Consider the following 16946-nt stretch of genomic DNA (forward strand, 5'->3'; position numbering starts at 1 on the left):
TTGCTGAGCTTTTCGGTCTTCTTCTTCTTGCTGAGCTTTTAGTTCTTGCAACTCTCTTTCTTCTTCTTCTTGCTGCTACTTCTCTAATTTTTCCCTCTATAGCCTCTCTCTCTTATGTCTTTCAGCTTCTTCATCAGCCTCCTTTTGTCTCCTACGCAAGGCTTCCTTACACTAGGCCTCATTGCGCTTTTGCCTTTCTGATTCCAACTTCCAGCTTCCTAAGCACTTCTTATCAAAACATATCAGGGGCAGTATCAAACACATTTTCAGTTGTATATGTTGTACAATCCTCTGATTGCGGCCATAGGAATAGCCAACTGCTTAAAGTATCTATCAAGAAGTTTTGCTACTGTTCTTTGGTCTTGTCCTCTATCTTAGGAGTAATATGCCAACTTTGTACATACTATCATCAATAATTAGGCTGTTTTGGGGCCCAAAGTTGCCGTTCTTTGAAAACAATCTCAAATCCTTCACGAATACATGCTTATTATATATCTACCAAGGCTGGCCACTACAATGATTCTGGGAAAAACACCTCTCAACTAGCCCACTTCTCTTTGAATACTGTTTCTAATATTGCACTCACTTTAGGTGCCATGCTGGTGCTCCATATATACACATGGAAAAATCGGAGGCACCAAGACAAAAATTTGTGGCTATCTCCACAACAAAATACATACCTCCTATCTTGCACCTTGTACTTTATTATTTCCCATGCATGTTTAGGGGGAATGTCACTGTTCATTGGCTCTACAACTTGAACAAGCAGTCCATATAAATCAAGTGCACCCCTCGTCTAGCAACAGATTTGGCACGCATATTGGGTCTCACAGTGCATACCACTCATAAAAAATAACTTCCGTCGAGGGATGAACATAACTGAAGTACTCAACAATTTTTGTTAAGCGTTTGAGATAGCTAGCGAAGCACTTCTCAATCTTGGGTTTTTCTTTTCATAGCTGTCTAGCCTTGGAAATACGTCACTTTCGTATGGTTTTGCATGTAATGGCATAATTCAAATCATGCAAGGCAACTAACTTCAGTTTCTCTTGCCCTATGACACAAAAATGGTATCAAATGAAGACATCATAAAGGACAAGCAAAAACTATTGAACTGTTGCACAGTAAAATAATATTGAAAAGAGTTTCTCCATTATGAATATCCAGAGAGATACATGCTACAGGGTGTGGAGCTTGCTAACACTACATAACTTGGACAGAACAAGGAATATATTCAGCATAATTTCTTGCAAGTACGTGAGTGAATGGGTTTCTTTTCACCTCTACTGCATTCGTCTATATCATCCAGGGTGCTCGGAGGGGTAACACGTTTCTTGTCCCCAAGATCTTCCAGAATCTGTTCCAGGTCACTTTTTCTCTTTAATTTCACTTTGTTTACAAAACCCTGTAGGGGGCTGTCATCACCGGCGTCTTGCACAGTCAACCCACTCTTAGTCTTAAAACCTTCCTCTTGAGCACTCCTACCTTTCCCTTGCACACTCCTAACGGTTTCCTCCAAGACACTTGTTTGATCATCTATAGGGGGTTTGGGTTTGGGATGAGTAATCATGATAAAATATTCATCATCATCATCTATTTATTTACCATCTACAGCAGCCCCGTGTGTTGTCACATGCTGTGTAATTACATCTGCCCTTTCATGTTGTCTATCCAGGTCATCAGATTTATCATTGCAGAGCTTCTCTTCTATCCTTTGATTGACAGGTGTCTTGTCAGGTTCGCATCTTCCATCATTGATACCTATGTATTCCATTTACCCGTTAGTTTTCATCAATACCAATATGATTTCTTGTATGCATAGTGTGACAAGTAGCGTTCCATGTATGGTAGGAATCTATATCATGTAGAAATTCATATTTTCTATGCTAACTATGCTAACTAGTATACAAAGTGTGTTAACCACCATGATCAAAATGCTAACTAGCATACAAAACATGCTAACAAGGTAGTGTGAATATAGTGTGTATGCTAACTAGTAGAGAATGTATGCTAATTAGCAAAATTGTGTGTATTCTAATGGTATGCTTATTATTGATGGTGTGCTAACTAGCATACATGCTTTGTTAATTAGCATACATGGTATGCTACTTAGCATACCATGTATGCTAGCATAGATGGTATGCTAATTAGCATACCATGTATGCTAGCATAGATGGTATTCTAACTAGAAGATAAGTTATGCTAATTAACATAACATCTCTGCTAATTAGCATACCATCTTTGCTAGTTAGCGTACTGCATGCTAACTAAAATACACATTAAAATAACTAGCAAAGAGGTATGCTAACTAGAATACACATTATGCTAGCTAGCTCAGAATGTATGCTAACTAGCATAGAGGTATGCTAAGAAGCATACACATTATGCTAGCTAGCAAAGAAGGTATGCTAACTAAACTTTGAATGCTTGTTAGCATGCATCGAATAGTAGCTAGCATACAAGGTATTCTAGTTAGCATACTGTGTATGCTAATTATCATATCTTGTCTTCTACTTATCACACTTGCATGCTAGCCATCATACAAAATGTTTTAATTAGCATAAAAATTATGCTAATAACACACTCTGTGTGCTACCTAGAAAAAATGGTATGTTAATTAGCATATTTAAGATGCTGAGTAGCATACTTTTTATGATAATTAGAACATTGTGTATGGTGGGTAGCATGCAAGTATGATAACTAGAAAAAAAGGTATGCTTATGCATGATAATTAGCATACCTTTTTTCTAATTAGCATACTTGCATGCTAGTCATCATACACAATGTTCTAATTAGCATAAAAAGTATGCTAACTAGCATACCTTGTTTGCTAGTTAGCACAATGTGCACTAATTAGTATATTTAATATACTGATGAGCATACTTTGTTTCTAATTGGGAAACTCTCTATGCTAGTTAGCATGCATAGTTTGTTAACTAGCATAGAAGGTATGCTTATTAGCATACACAGTATGCTAGCTAGCATAAAAAAAATTCCATCTTGTATTCACAATATGTTAGCTAGGATAACTAGCTATGCTAACTAGCATACACAATATGCTTACCACCATGATATCTCATAGTATGCTAGCTAGCATAACTAGGCTTGCCAATATGCTAGCCACCATACATAACTAGGCTTGCCATCTACCATACACAATATGCTAGCCACCATACCCAGTGAGCTAACTAGCATACCTCTATGCTAACTAGCATACACATGGATATTGCATGAATCAAGATTGGATAATTGTTGCTTAACATTATCTTACCAGAACTCTATGTGATTGGAGGTTCTTGCCTTGTGACCTTGCCACACCATTCAGCTAATATTCTATGCTGGTAGGTGGAAGCTCTACATTCAATCCCCAGGGAGCATGCACATTGCACTGATTTTGTGTACTTCTAGTGTGGCAGACCATAGCCAGTACACTCGTTTCTTGTTGTCCCATGGCGTACCCCTCCTATACACTTTGTAAAAGTGTCCATAGCTATCTTGCATAGGGTAGTGGGGATGAAGGAGCCTTGTATTATCCTAATTATTTGCATGAGCAACTGCAATTGACTATTGCAGGCATGCACTTTTGCTTTTTGTACCTCCACATTAATCTACAAACCAATCAAAACAAGAGCATGGTAAGTACATAGGATAGTTGTGCACATATTCACTAACATAAGGTTCAATCACAAAAACCATTGGCACCTACACGAAGACAGGTTATGTCAATATCAACAGCACAGCGGGGGTGTCCTCACTGTGAGGAAACCCCAAACCATCCAGTTTCTCGATCTTTACCTTGAGCTCTATTTCTCTCCTTGCATCCACAATGTCAGTGGTGCCTAAACACCGCAATTCATTCTCAGCATAATGAAGCTTTTGTCTCATAACAAGTACTACAGGGCTGACCATATCATGGATTTCTTTCAGAACCCTCATAGCTTCAAGCTCCTAACCCGCATTCTTGAGCTGATGTTTAGCATCTTGCAATTGATTTTTGAGATGGTCACTTGCACTCATGATGTGCTGCAAATTAGAGAGCCCGCAATATGACATGCTTGCTGTCACTTTGTGAGAGCTGTTAATAGAGAGGGGTGTTGCCCTGGTAATAGAAATAACGTTTGGAGCTACTTGGTTAGCGCAATCGTCCTTTGTTTTCGTGGAGCCCTCCTCTATTTTTTGACTTGAGGGGTGGGTATTATGCAACCTCCACTTTTCAACATGGGCATCGTAGTATCCTTTTTCTCGAAGGTCCTACAAATGTTGGACAGCAAACTCAACCCAATTGAACTGCATGATTGAGCCAATTGCAATTTCCACTAGACTGGATTGTTTTACAAAACCCTTTGCAAAAGACGAAAAATTTCCATGTTGGTGGGGGCCTTCTAGTACACCGTGTAGTGCAGCTAAAGTACTTGCTCGTACATGTCACTACGAATGCTTCTACATTTGAAGCGATATTTAATGCAATCCTTCACCTGTTTGAATACATTTAACGACTACACATCTGTAATCTGCTCCCACTTCTCCAATTTGGGGTCGACACTGTCCATGGAGAGGCCATGGACAACATTAACCTCTTTTGCTGTTATAGGAAACCTTTCTTGCAGTGGGATGTTTAGCTTGGGAGGTTTCCATCAGCCTGACACAACACATGATTATAAGATTAAAACCTTATAGAACCCCACTAGAATAGGGCTATCAAGTAATTTCTACATAGGCAATTGTGCGGTCTCTCCTTAGATACAATCATATAATCATGCACCTTCAATGCCTAAGGCAATGCACAAGCACCTGTTCAATGTGACAAAATCCACAACAAGATTGTAGCCAGGGGCTACTGCAAAAACAAGCATATAAGTTGAATGCATGGTCCTCTACATATGTCTGCATCATATGCTTAGCAACACAATTTTCTCATGGGTGAGAGGATTCACTAACAGATTAGTAGTCGGGGACTTCTCGAGAAATGTGTCATGATTTGCTTGATTTACAACTTCTGGTTATGGCCCCCTCATGGAAGAGAGAGAGAGAGAGAGAGAGAGAGAGAGAGAGCACCCAAGTCTTTATTCCCCTTCCCTGCATGCATGTAATTTGACATTAGAGATCCTTGATAATTTGAAGCCTTCAATCTTTTGCAGGGTGGAGGAGAAGCAGCAAAACCTTTGTCTCTCGCCTTCCTTCTCGGTGGAGTACTGTCAAGGGAGCTGTCGGAGGTGGTTGGCTCCAGTGGTGAGGTATCCTCCACTTGGGTTGACTGGTGACGTCTGGCTGTAGACCTCTAACTGTAGACCTTCTTGTAGCTTGCAATCGCTTTCCTCCCTCTCTCTGACCTGTGGCCCCTGTGTCGTTCTTTCCTCCACGCATCATGACTACACCACTACCTCAATGTAGCGACTGAGCTTAACTGTTTTGAGATTTTAAAAATATTATGATCTATTTTTTTGAAGTCCAGTCATGTTTTCTCAAGTGTGTGGTCCACCATCATGAACTATACAAAGTGTCATGTGTTATGCTTACAAGATGTGCTTGATGGCATATGCTAACTAGCACAAAAAGCGAAACACGTTAACATGCTTTCAACCATATACACAATGCCTCTTCTTCTCCAAAATATAAGCCTCCTTTTCATACTAAAATTATTGTCTTTTATACCTAGGGATTTCTAAATGGCCAATGGATGGATCACATTGGCCTTTACAAATATCATAAAAGAATTACAACTCATAAAATAGATTTTCTACACTAGAATCACGATATACACATAGTACAACTATAGTAGCTCATAAAAATAATAGAGTACAAATATCTCGAGGGGTTCACCTCTTAGACATGTAGGTTACCACATGAGTTCAAATGAGTGGGTTTTTTAGTTGTCAAAATTTTAAAATTTTGAAAGGATAATATTAATAGAAGGGGCTATTTAATTGATTTTAGAGAAAAACTCTTAAATTTTTGAATAAAAAGGCGTCATTTGATTACCTTAAGTATGTAAGTAAAGGGGTTTTAATAATACCCTTTGAACGAATGTTATATGAATTGTTTCTTAAAGGTGCACCCCCCAAGACAAATGTAGAAAAAATGTGGTGTCCGGTTAGGTGGAACCCATATGTTGAATGGACAAACACTCCCCCCTTCCTAGCTCGTGTCGTCCCTTGACACGATAATGTGCAATCTTGTCGTTAGTCTTGTCTTCATTTTGTTCTTTAAGAGTGGTCTATATCTTTGAAATTTCTTTGTGGTTGATGAAGCTCCCTCTTACTTGAGTGATCTATGTCTGCTATGTTTGAGTTGATGTGGAGATGGGATTCAATTGTTGAGGCAATTTCATGTTTTGTTGCACATTATCTTTTTTGTTGCCACTTTGGACAATGAAGATGGCTATTGGTGTTGCCTATCATTTTGGGACTGAGCCTATTTAGGCCTTCGACTTTATGATGGATCTTGCCCTTGGATTCCACTCCAATGCAAATCCTCTACGATATTCACAATATTGAATCATTATGTGATCTCATTTAGAATCTAGTTGATGTCTCTCCTATTAAATTTATCAATTCTTGACAATTGTTTTTGCATACCATTCTTCAACTTGCCGTTGTTACTGCTGCTATGTTGTTTTCCTTGAAGAGAAGAGTTGCTTGTGACAATCATTTGGAGAACTATAACTATTGCTCGGACTCTTTGATCAGTGATATTGGTAGCACTTTTCTTATTTCTAGTACTTGATCTAGAAGGAATATATACAAGAGGATAATGATAAATGTTTTTAGATTAGTGTCTACAACCTGGATGAACAAAGGGAAAATAATCTTTGGGGAGAAAAGTGCCTTTTGTATACACTCTTATTGGAGTTGAGCAGTTGTACTTAAGTACCTATTTATGCAAGGTGAGTGCTTGGAAGAAACAAAGGAAGAGTGTCTAATGAAAATGTCCAGCATGGGACACTCTATATACATATGATAAATTTGTGGAAAAAAAGCATGCAATGTGAAATATGGAGTTGATGGGTGGTTAAAGGAACAAATGAAGTACATGTGACTTCAAAGGATATTGCAATAGCTTCCATATTCCCAAGAAGGATTTTTCATGTTAAATCTTCTCCACTCCTATCTCATTGTGATCAGTGCATGTGTGTCTTTTGACTCGCAGCTTGGATGTACCTTTTCAAGGCCATAAACCAAATTCCATAGGTTCTTGAAATTTAGGCCTCTCTGATTCTTTTGGTCTTTGGATGCCACTAGTTTTTTGAGTAGGTGGACATACTTTTGCTCCTCTTGATTTTTTTCCAAATGTTGATACTTCTTTGTGAAACAAGCTCTAAGATTATAGTAGGGAGTGATGGAGACTTAGCTTTATTTCCCATGAGAACTGGTTGTAGATGGTTGTAGGTTCTCTGTAATTGAGTTTCCAATCTCAATTTTGGAACCTACCGTGTTTGTGGTCTCTATGTGATTGTCTTTTTCATTCACCTCTTTTGCTCGATGCTTGATGGACACTAGGCTTTGGTATCCATATTTGATTATTTCCCTTGTAAAACCGTTGCTTTTGTAGTAGAAGACAAGGTATCCATTTAGATATTGTATCACCCTTGGTTGTGATTGGTTTCTGTTGGCTCTTGGTTGTGATTGCTTTCTAGGTGGAGCCTTGTGCTACATGAGTGTGTTGAGATCCTACTTTGGGTAACCATATTTGAGAGTTACCTTCATAAAATCCTTCAAGTAATTTGAATGGAATCATCTGTTGCTTCACATTTTTTTGTTGGGTATCTTGGCAGAAGTCAGACTTTGGTACCCATATGTGCCACACTCCTTGCTTCTTCAAAGGTGTTTTATTTTTCCTTTTGTGACTGTTCTTTCTCATGATAGAGGATTTTGTCTTTTGTTGATAGCCTAGATGAAACATTTAATGGTCTACTAACTTGTGTGTAGTGAAAAATAACGTAAACATAGTGAGAATTTCATTAAGAATAGATGAGCATAGCAAGAGTTCTTGGATGGAGAGAGCAACCAAAGCATAACACCTAGTTACATAGTCATGAACAATACTTCAAAAAGAGAGAGAAATTAAGCTATTGACAGTAGTTGAAGACCGGATTTACATGGAGCTTCCGGTCCCCCCTCCAAAAGGCTTTGTATTATAGGTTTCCCCCATCAAGAGAGACATTTTACAATACAATACTTTGTGTTCCTTCAATAACTTGCTGGTGCAATGAAGATGGAAGCTTCAAGAACCAACCTCACACTTGAAAAACACAACATCAATTCCGTCATTGTCTCAGATCCAAGACCTCACACATATTTGAAGATGGTGAGAGCTAGCGCGGTATGAGAGTAGAACTAGAGGAAGAAGAAGTATTATAACGAGAAAGAAGTATTTATCCTCACAAAACCACTCTTGATATCTTAGCTTAGCTTAGTAATTAGCATGGTAGAGGAGATGAGCATGCATTGGAGCTTGGCTCTTGGTTGGATTTTCATCACAAAGCCAAGAGTTGTTGGTGTAGGCCTCCCTTATCACAAGGTTGGAGTAGATGATGAGCTTTCCATTAAAGCTAGAGAAGGAGATAGTCTTATTTAGTTCACACATGAGCTTGTGTCAGTGTGTGTGTTTGTGATAATTCCTTGCAAAAATCAGCCCCCTCTCACTCCTGGTCGACCCCTTTTGCTAATTTCTCATGCTGGCATCCCATTAGCCCCTGTAAAGCTTAGCCAATCATAAATTAGAATCATAATTTCTAGCCTTGTGACACGTATCCCCCTCTCCTCTTTTGTTAGAGCTTTAGGTATTTTAATAATCCAATTAAACTCTCATTGGACCTCTTAGTCTTCTGGCCAATAGGAATCAGAAAAGCCATTAGGCTACTGAGTGCTTATTGGACCCCTTGGTAGATTGTCCAATAGTTTTTTAGAGAGGTTTAACTTGTATTGGATATTTTATCAAGTGTTTTTAAATGAATTAAACTAGATTTACTCTAGACTAATTCTCATTGGTCCACCTCTATGGCCATCCAATAGGATTTGAATGCACCTTGGGGGCAACTGGGCTAGGAACGTGACATGTGTCCATTATGACCTTTGTGTGAAGGGGATCCTTGACTTTGTGTGTGTGTGTGTGTGTGTGTGTGTGTGTGTGTGTGTTTCTCTCTCATCCCCTACAAAAATGGCTCCCCCCCTCCTTGATAGGGACAACCATCCAAATTTCCCTAAGGCTTGACCATTGAGCATTTCTTTTAATTTTGGAACTATGCTTTTTGGAAGTCTTAATGGGCTAAACCCTAAGGTCTTTGAAGCACCATTCATTCACATTTCTCTTTTGTAGATGGTCCCTCTCTGGATCCCTATTTTCCTTTCTTTGGATCCCTATTAAGACCGGTCTGCGAGTCTTACCATTATTCTATCCTTTTCTCCCTTGGTACTTCCACATATTAAATGATAAGTTTAACATGAGAGAATTAGTTAGGAGAACTAGATATTAGTTATTATGACATTATCTCTCCCTTGAAATCATAGTCGTCCTCAACTATGAATTAGAGACGATAAATCTTAGTCTTTAATCTATTTTCTACTGGGTAGAGGATCCCTATTTTACCCTACAATACCATTGGAGAATGGATGATTAGTCCATTTGGTGGTTGAGAAGGTTAGCTATTGCAAGCATGTCTGCACATTAGTCCCTATCAATCTTCCATAGTAGAGTGACAAGCTCTGCTTGGTGTTCGAGAGACGTCATCTCCATAAACATGATCCTAAGCATGCATACGTCTTAACATTTGTGCACAACAAAGAAAAAGAGAGTCTAAACATATTTACATTTGCTTACTCTCAGGAAGCATTGAAAGCATTAACAAGGTTTAGGTTATCCTTTAATTGTATGCCTTGCATCCGTCTAACATCTTCAAAAGGATAGTTCTTAAAATTAATAAGATACCGTTTGATAATCTTACGACCTCTCAATACCTTGTCTTCATGTCAAAGAATGGACCCGGACTGCAACACCTCTTCTTGGTCCTCGATCTCTGGTGGGTCTTCAATAGTTGGTACTTGAGGTGGCTCTCCTTTGTAAGGCTTTAGTAGGCTCAGATGGAAAGCATTGTGTATGAGCCAATCACTAGGAAACTTGAGTTGATAGGCCATCTCATTGATTGGTCTAAGAATTTGGAAGGGACCACAGTACCTTTTTGCAAACTTAGCATAGTACTTTAGGTGTCCCGTTGCGTGCTCTGGCACGTATATAGTGGGAATGGGCATTAAACGATTTATCTTGTGACTTTTTGATGCATAAGTATACTTCATATAATACTCATATGCATAAATAAAAGCTTTCTACCATACCGTAGTATTACCTTTGAAGTAATATAAATGTACATTACTATTAGAAAGTACTGCAAGAGAAGTATCAATGATTGTGCCTCTTTTTGTTTGGGGGAAAAGCATTTGTATATTTCTTCTAGTATCTCAGCTATACCCTACCATATATAAATTATTTTCTTCTTTTCACATTTATTTGATAATATAACCCTTCAATAATGCATACCTTCTTGGATACATACAAGAGGGAAGGGCCTACTACAAGACTTTATGAAAAGGAAGATCCAAAGCTTCTTGGACCATCCCAATTTGAAAATCCCGACCTAAGGGCGTGGGGAAAAGGCCAAAACCAATTCAAGCTCATTTAGTATGCCAATTTTTCCTTTTGAAGCATGTCAATCCGAGTTACAGGTCAAATGTTACAGGGAAAAGAGTGAAAAATCCTCTCACAACTACACTGCAAGAAGAGATGGTAAACAGGTGAATCAAGTGAAAAGAGGTAATCTTGGTCTTTTTCCATAAAATAAGATATTTGGAGGATAAAAGACAAAATCATGTGAATGTGACACCTCAAAGATGCCTTGAAGGACAAGACACACAAGTTGGGACCCCTGCTGGAGCCACACAGAAGATGCCTAGGTGGGGCCCACATATATCATGCACCCACATGGAGCCTCAACGACCAAAAATGATGAATTTCATGATATTTTGAGTCCTAATATTGTCCATTTTAAGAAATATCCAAAGAACATCTGATTTGGTCTAACTCTTTAGCCTAAACAAGTGATTATGTAAAATATGGCTCCCTCACCTATAAAAACGGAAACCTTCTCTTCATTGGGGGCAAGTTATGAGTGAGTGAGAATAGCTCAATTCCATAGTGTCACACTCATCTTAGTGCCACAATTTCTCTTGAAGAAAGGCTGAAGTCTTGCCTCATCTTCTCTATCCATTAAGGTGGTGGCGATTGCTCTCTTGTAAGATATATGTTGCTAGTTTTTCTTTCATTTTCATATCTAGTCCAATACTTGTCTTTAACTTCTTCTCTATCTCTCATTATTTATTTTTAATACCACCACCACACTTAGATCTATCTCTAATTCTATCTTTACTCCTCCTTTCATCTGTCTTGTTGTGTCCTAATTGTTTCATTGGAAGGTATTCAAGCAGCAATCTTGTCAATGTAACGGGCACAACCTTCTTGCGGGAAACAATTATGTGCACAAGGTTAGTAACCATACCTTCATCTTTCACAAGCGCCTCTCTCTCTTAAGGTTCTCATTATCTTCCACAAACTCTAGAATCTCCTTGCTACAGGTAATTCTCTCCCCGCAGTATCCTTATTGCCTAAGGGCAACAATAGGGCTTGGGAGAGAAACTCTCTTCCTCTTCTCCTTTCACTTCTTTCACACCTTTATCTTTGAACATACTAAGTTTATCATCGATGAATAACCATAATCCACATAGAGGTGATTTCTTTCATTTCCATTCTGTGCAATCTATTAGGGTCATCATTTGGATTAGTCGAAAGATTCACTTTCAGCAACGCATAGTGTTTCTATTTGGTCCTGAAAGGCTCAACGCAATACTTCTCTCACCATATCCCATCATACTACCTATTATTGACTATAACTTCTCTTTTGATGTGAGTGTGGTTATTTTATTATGAATCAAGAGGATTTGTACTCACAACTAATCCCCATCGCTAGACAAAACATATACATTATAGTAAGCCAAAGCTACAGTTCCAGAGAGCAATCCGTATCTTATTTGGACAACAAAGATAAAATATCATTAACTCATCCATTAACCCTTTTATCCTACCCATGATACGATATGATTTTAATCTCGATGTTTTCATTTTTGTTTTGTTTTGACTATCTTTCATGAGTTCTCTCCATCAGGTATGTGTTTGTAAGGGAAAGCGAGCGGCTTCTTTGGATACATTTGTTCTTTAGCTCTAGAAGCTATGTTATCTACATCTTAGCTCCTTCTCATAACCCTTGAGCTTCCTCACAAACTCTCACAACAAGAGGCACGGTGCCTTCCTAGCAAGATTGCCAACTTCTTGACATATTTTTGGTGAGCCCGACGCGAAATTGCCAGCATGAGAGTTTCTGTGTAACCATGGGTGATCATGTTGAGCAACAGGGTATGCATTTTGACCCAGCAACAATGCAAATGTTTCAAGAATTTTCAATGTTAATGCAACAACAACATGCTTCTGAAAGAAGGGAGATTTCAGCAAACGAAGGCCATACAAGCGGTCGTCAACAGAATGGATCAGTTCAATGGCAAAGATGTAACCAAGTACTTACGCGAGTATGTGAAAGAGATGGATTTGCATCGCGTGTCAGAAGGTGAGATGATTCAAAGCTTTGAGCTAGTTGTTGCTTCAGAAATTAGGGCAATGAAAGATGGGCATGGGAGAAATTGGGAAGAACTCAAAGTAGCTTTAAAGGAGGAATATTTCATGGAGGACTCGGAGAGAGTGACCAAAAGGATATTCTTAGAATGGGTAGTCAAGCCAAAGCAAGGACTATCAATAACAGAGCTACTTAAGGAATTTGAGTGGCGCTATGCACAACTCACCAGGACAGAAAGGGACACACTAGATGCAAAGAAGACAAATCTTTTCTTACAATCCGCAGGGAAATAGTTTCAAGAAAATTTGGAGCTTCTCCTTGAAGATAAAGATGGTGAGCAAGGACTAAAGACCGACTTGAATGAAGTTGAAGGTGCTGTCTCGTTGCTTGCCAAACAACAAAGAAGAAGGGACAAGATGGTAGTAAACACTACAAGTCCTTCAACCTCAACTTTTGACAAAATGGTAAAGCCTACTTATATACCTCCTAAGCTTGATGAGTCTATGCTAGATGAACTTGTGAAGGGAATGCGTGACTTGAAGGTGAAACTTGCAAAGCTTGAAGAAAAAGGCAGACCATCAGGGTCACTTCTTAGGCAAAGACAACAACCCAAGGAAGGGTCTGTTAATGATGTATTTGGTGTGATAGTACAGACCATGTAAGAAGGGATTGTGATGATTTTTGTGATGCTTTGTCAAAAGACGTTGTCTTTTTTAAGGATGGTAAAATCCACTTAAGAGAGACAGGTCTACCCTTGAGAACTAACTTTGGGAAGGGGGGAATGCAAACCTTAGTTGAAGATATGGCAACTAACCATGCCACCTCTTCAGTTGAGGCAGCTACTTATGGAGTAAAAATTGAGCATCTTACTGATGTGAAGAGGCGACTGACCATCATGGTCAAATTTGGCCAAATGTCATGCAATTAGCTAAAAAGGGAAATCTTACAAAAGAGATTCCACATGAAGTAGGTGATTGCATACGTCTAGAAATAGGATGGAATGATCGAGTGGACTCATTGTCAGTGCATGCCTACATTACCAAATGCCAACAAAATGAGGCGATTGTAGAAGAGAAGCGCAGGCGTGAGAATGCTGATGAAGGACCATCAAAAAGAGCTTCTAGAAGTGGGGGAAGAAGCGACTCAATGCCTTCTCAAACACCCTCAACACAAGGAGCATCTCCACCTGAAGTACTCATGGAGGAGTCTACAACAGGAAATAAGAGAGAGCCAGCAAAAGGTAATACAAAAGGCCCAACTTATAAAATACAATCTGATATTGAGGTTGCTACAGATTTAAAGAAAGTCTTGGAGGAAAGGATCTTAAATAGCAAGATTGAGTTTACTCTAGGAGAAGTTCTTGGCATTGCAAAGCGTGAATTCTATGAGTAGATCATTGACATCATCAAGAGGAAGAGGCAAACTCTTGCTGAAGTTTCTCGTCCAGAGGTTGAAGGGGAAACCTCAAAGACACAAGGGATACAACTGCAAAATAAGGAGTAGGAGGATGGAACTATGGTAGGATGCTACCAATCTAGTGGGAGAGTGAAGCAAGTGCATTTCTCAAATGATGATGAAGAAGTTGAAGATATTCCTAGGATCTACTATTCACGAAGTCACTGGGCAAGGGCTACTACAGAAAATTTGGTCAAGGTAGGTGATCTTGAAGAGCCATTTGTTGCCTTGATTGACCATGGTTCAAAAATAAACATAATGTCAAAGAGTCTCTACAACAAGTGCAAATGGCCAATGGACACAGATCATGGCTGGATGGTAAAAGTGGCAAACAATTCATCCGTTGAATTGTATGCAGCATGTCCAGGTGTGAAGGTGACAGTAGGTGATGTAAAGATTGACCAAAACTTCTTTGTACAGGATACATCTTCATATCATCTCATCCTTGGACAGCCCTACATTGTGGGAGTTCGAATGGAAACAAAGGTAATGGACGATGATTCAGCATATGCTAGGATACGTAGCAAAGATAGTAAACGTGCTGTCCAATTTCTCACAGTTTGTGTGAACCATGAAAGAAATCGTGACAACCTGAGAGAACATCCTCTACCAAAGGTGAGCAAAGAGTTTCAAGATCATAGAGAAATGATGGGTTTTGGCCAAGTACCATTGTAAAGCGGGATTGCAGTGGTATAGAAAGAAAAAGGGTCTTGCCTGATCCAAAAATAGGTGAAACTTTCTCAACGAGCTCCTTGGTAACAAGGAATGGATCAGTATGTTTTACAAAATTCAAAGATTTGAAGAGATGTAAGAGGGAATATGTGCATAATGTACAAATAGGCATGAAAAAGAGTGGGTTTCTAGAGCCTACTGAAAGTGTTTTGGGTCTGTGTGAACAAGTTTCTTTTGTAGATACTATGGGTGAGCTTGATGCTATAATGGGGTCTAGTTTGCATCTTGAAAATGAAGTTGTGGAAGTTTGCTCTATGGAAATGTATCAAGTAATAGAAGCCTTTAAAGAAAGCCAAATAGTTGGCCCAGAAGTCCATGTTGAAACCAAATACAAGAGTGTAGCAAAGAAGGTGAAACCAGTAGCTTCACCCTTACCACCCAACAATAGGGAACAGATGGAGCAGGCTTCTTTACAACCAAGTTTGAGGAATCCTAAAAATATTGGGCATACCTTCACAAAGGAGTCTTTCCAAGAGTTGCAGATTGGTCGAGAGGAGTTTCTAACACAGGAGGAGACAAAGTGTTTCAAAGCCATGCTTTTAACGCATGGTAAGGATTTTGCATTTGAGCCACATGAGATAGGATGTGTTGATCCTTCTATTGTAGCTCCTATGGTAATTTTCACAATACCTCATGTGCCTTGGAATTTGCAGCCTATTCCGGTTCCAAAGGCTCATTTGCCAAAGTTAGTAGAGCTACTGAATGAGAAAATCAAAATGGGAATCCTGGAGCCTTCTTGTGCTCCATACTCAAATAGGTGGTTCACGGTTCCAAAGAAGAATAGTTCTCTACGCTTCATCCAAGATATGCAACCAGTGAACAAGGTGACAATTAGAAATGTAGGTATAGGTCCAATTGTGTATGAGTTTGCAGAGGCGTTTGTAGGGAGGGCAATCTACTCAATGGGGGATCTCTACTCAGGGTATGATCAATTTCAGCTTGCAATCGAAAGTAGAGACTTGACAACCATGAGGACACCTTTGGGTTTGGTAAGGATGTGTATCTTGCCACAGGGAGCAACCAACTCGGTTGCACATATGATGAATGGGATGAATAAGGTCTTACGTGACTTTATTCCTCAAATCACAATGCCTTTCATTGATGATTTGCCTATCAAAGGATGTGAAGAAAGTGACAAAGATGAAGCTTTGGATCTCAAGGGATGTCGCAAGTTTGTGGTAAATCACATAAATGATTGTGATAAAATTTTGTCTAGGTTGGAAGAAGTGAATCTTACATTGTCAGGGAAAAAGTCTATGTTTGGTGTCAATGAAGTGCTCATTGTGGGGCACATGTGCGGGCCATATGGTAGGAAACATTGTCCAACAAAGGTAGATGCCATCCAAAGAATGAAAGAAACATGCACTAGCATCACTGAGGTTAGAAGGTTTCTGGGAGCATGTTTCTTCTATGTTATTTGGATTCCACATTGTGCACATGTAGCTGATCCTCTTTATCAGTTGCTTAGAAAGAATCAAAAGTTTAAATGGACAGAAGCACATGTAAAATCCATCAAAAAGCTAAAGGAGTTGCTCCAATCAACAACAACGACTTTGAGAAAGGTAGACTATGAGTGTCAAAGGCCAGTAATTGTGACAGTAGACACCTTCTACAGGGATTGGATGGGCAATAGGGCAAGATGACAAAGAAGGACACAGGTATGTGGTAAGATTTGGAGCAAAGGTACTAAGTGCTCGCCAAAGAAACTATCCACAAATTAAGAGAGAGATATGGGGTATGGTTATAGCCTTGAAAAGTGGTAAAGAGTACCTAATTGGTGCATGTGTGATTGTAGAAACAGATTGTCTACCACTTCTTGGGATGATTACAAGCTGCTCAACGCCAGACATTGCTATGTTGCGGTGGATTGCCTACATTAAGTCCTTAAATCCTGAGTTTAAGCACATTGTATGTAAAGACAATACAGTGGCAGATATGCTATCAAGGGCAAGGTATGAAGATGAGTCACAAATGATTGACGAGGGAGATGATGTAGGCACAAAGTTTTATTCTTTCTCTCATGTCAAAGGTAACAATGTCTGCATGACTAATCTACTTGAATCATTATTGAAAGATATTTATGAAGGTG

This window comes from Adiantum capillus-veneris, chromosome 8, assembly GCF_014529385.1.
Source record: "Adiantum capillus-veneris isolate H3 chromosome 8, ASM1452938v2, whole genome shotgun sequence".
NCBI classification, from domain to species: domain Eukaryota; kingdom Viridiplantae; phylum Streptophyta; class Polypodiopsida; order Polypodiales; family Pteridaceae; genus Adiantum; species Adiantum capillus-veneris.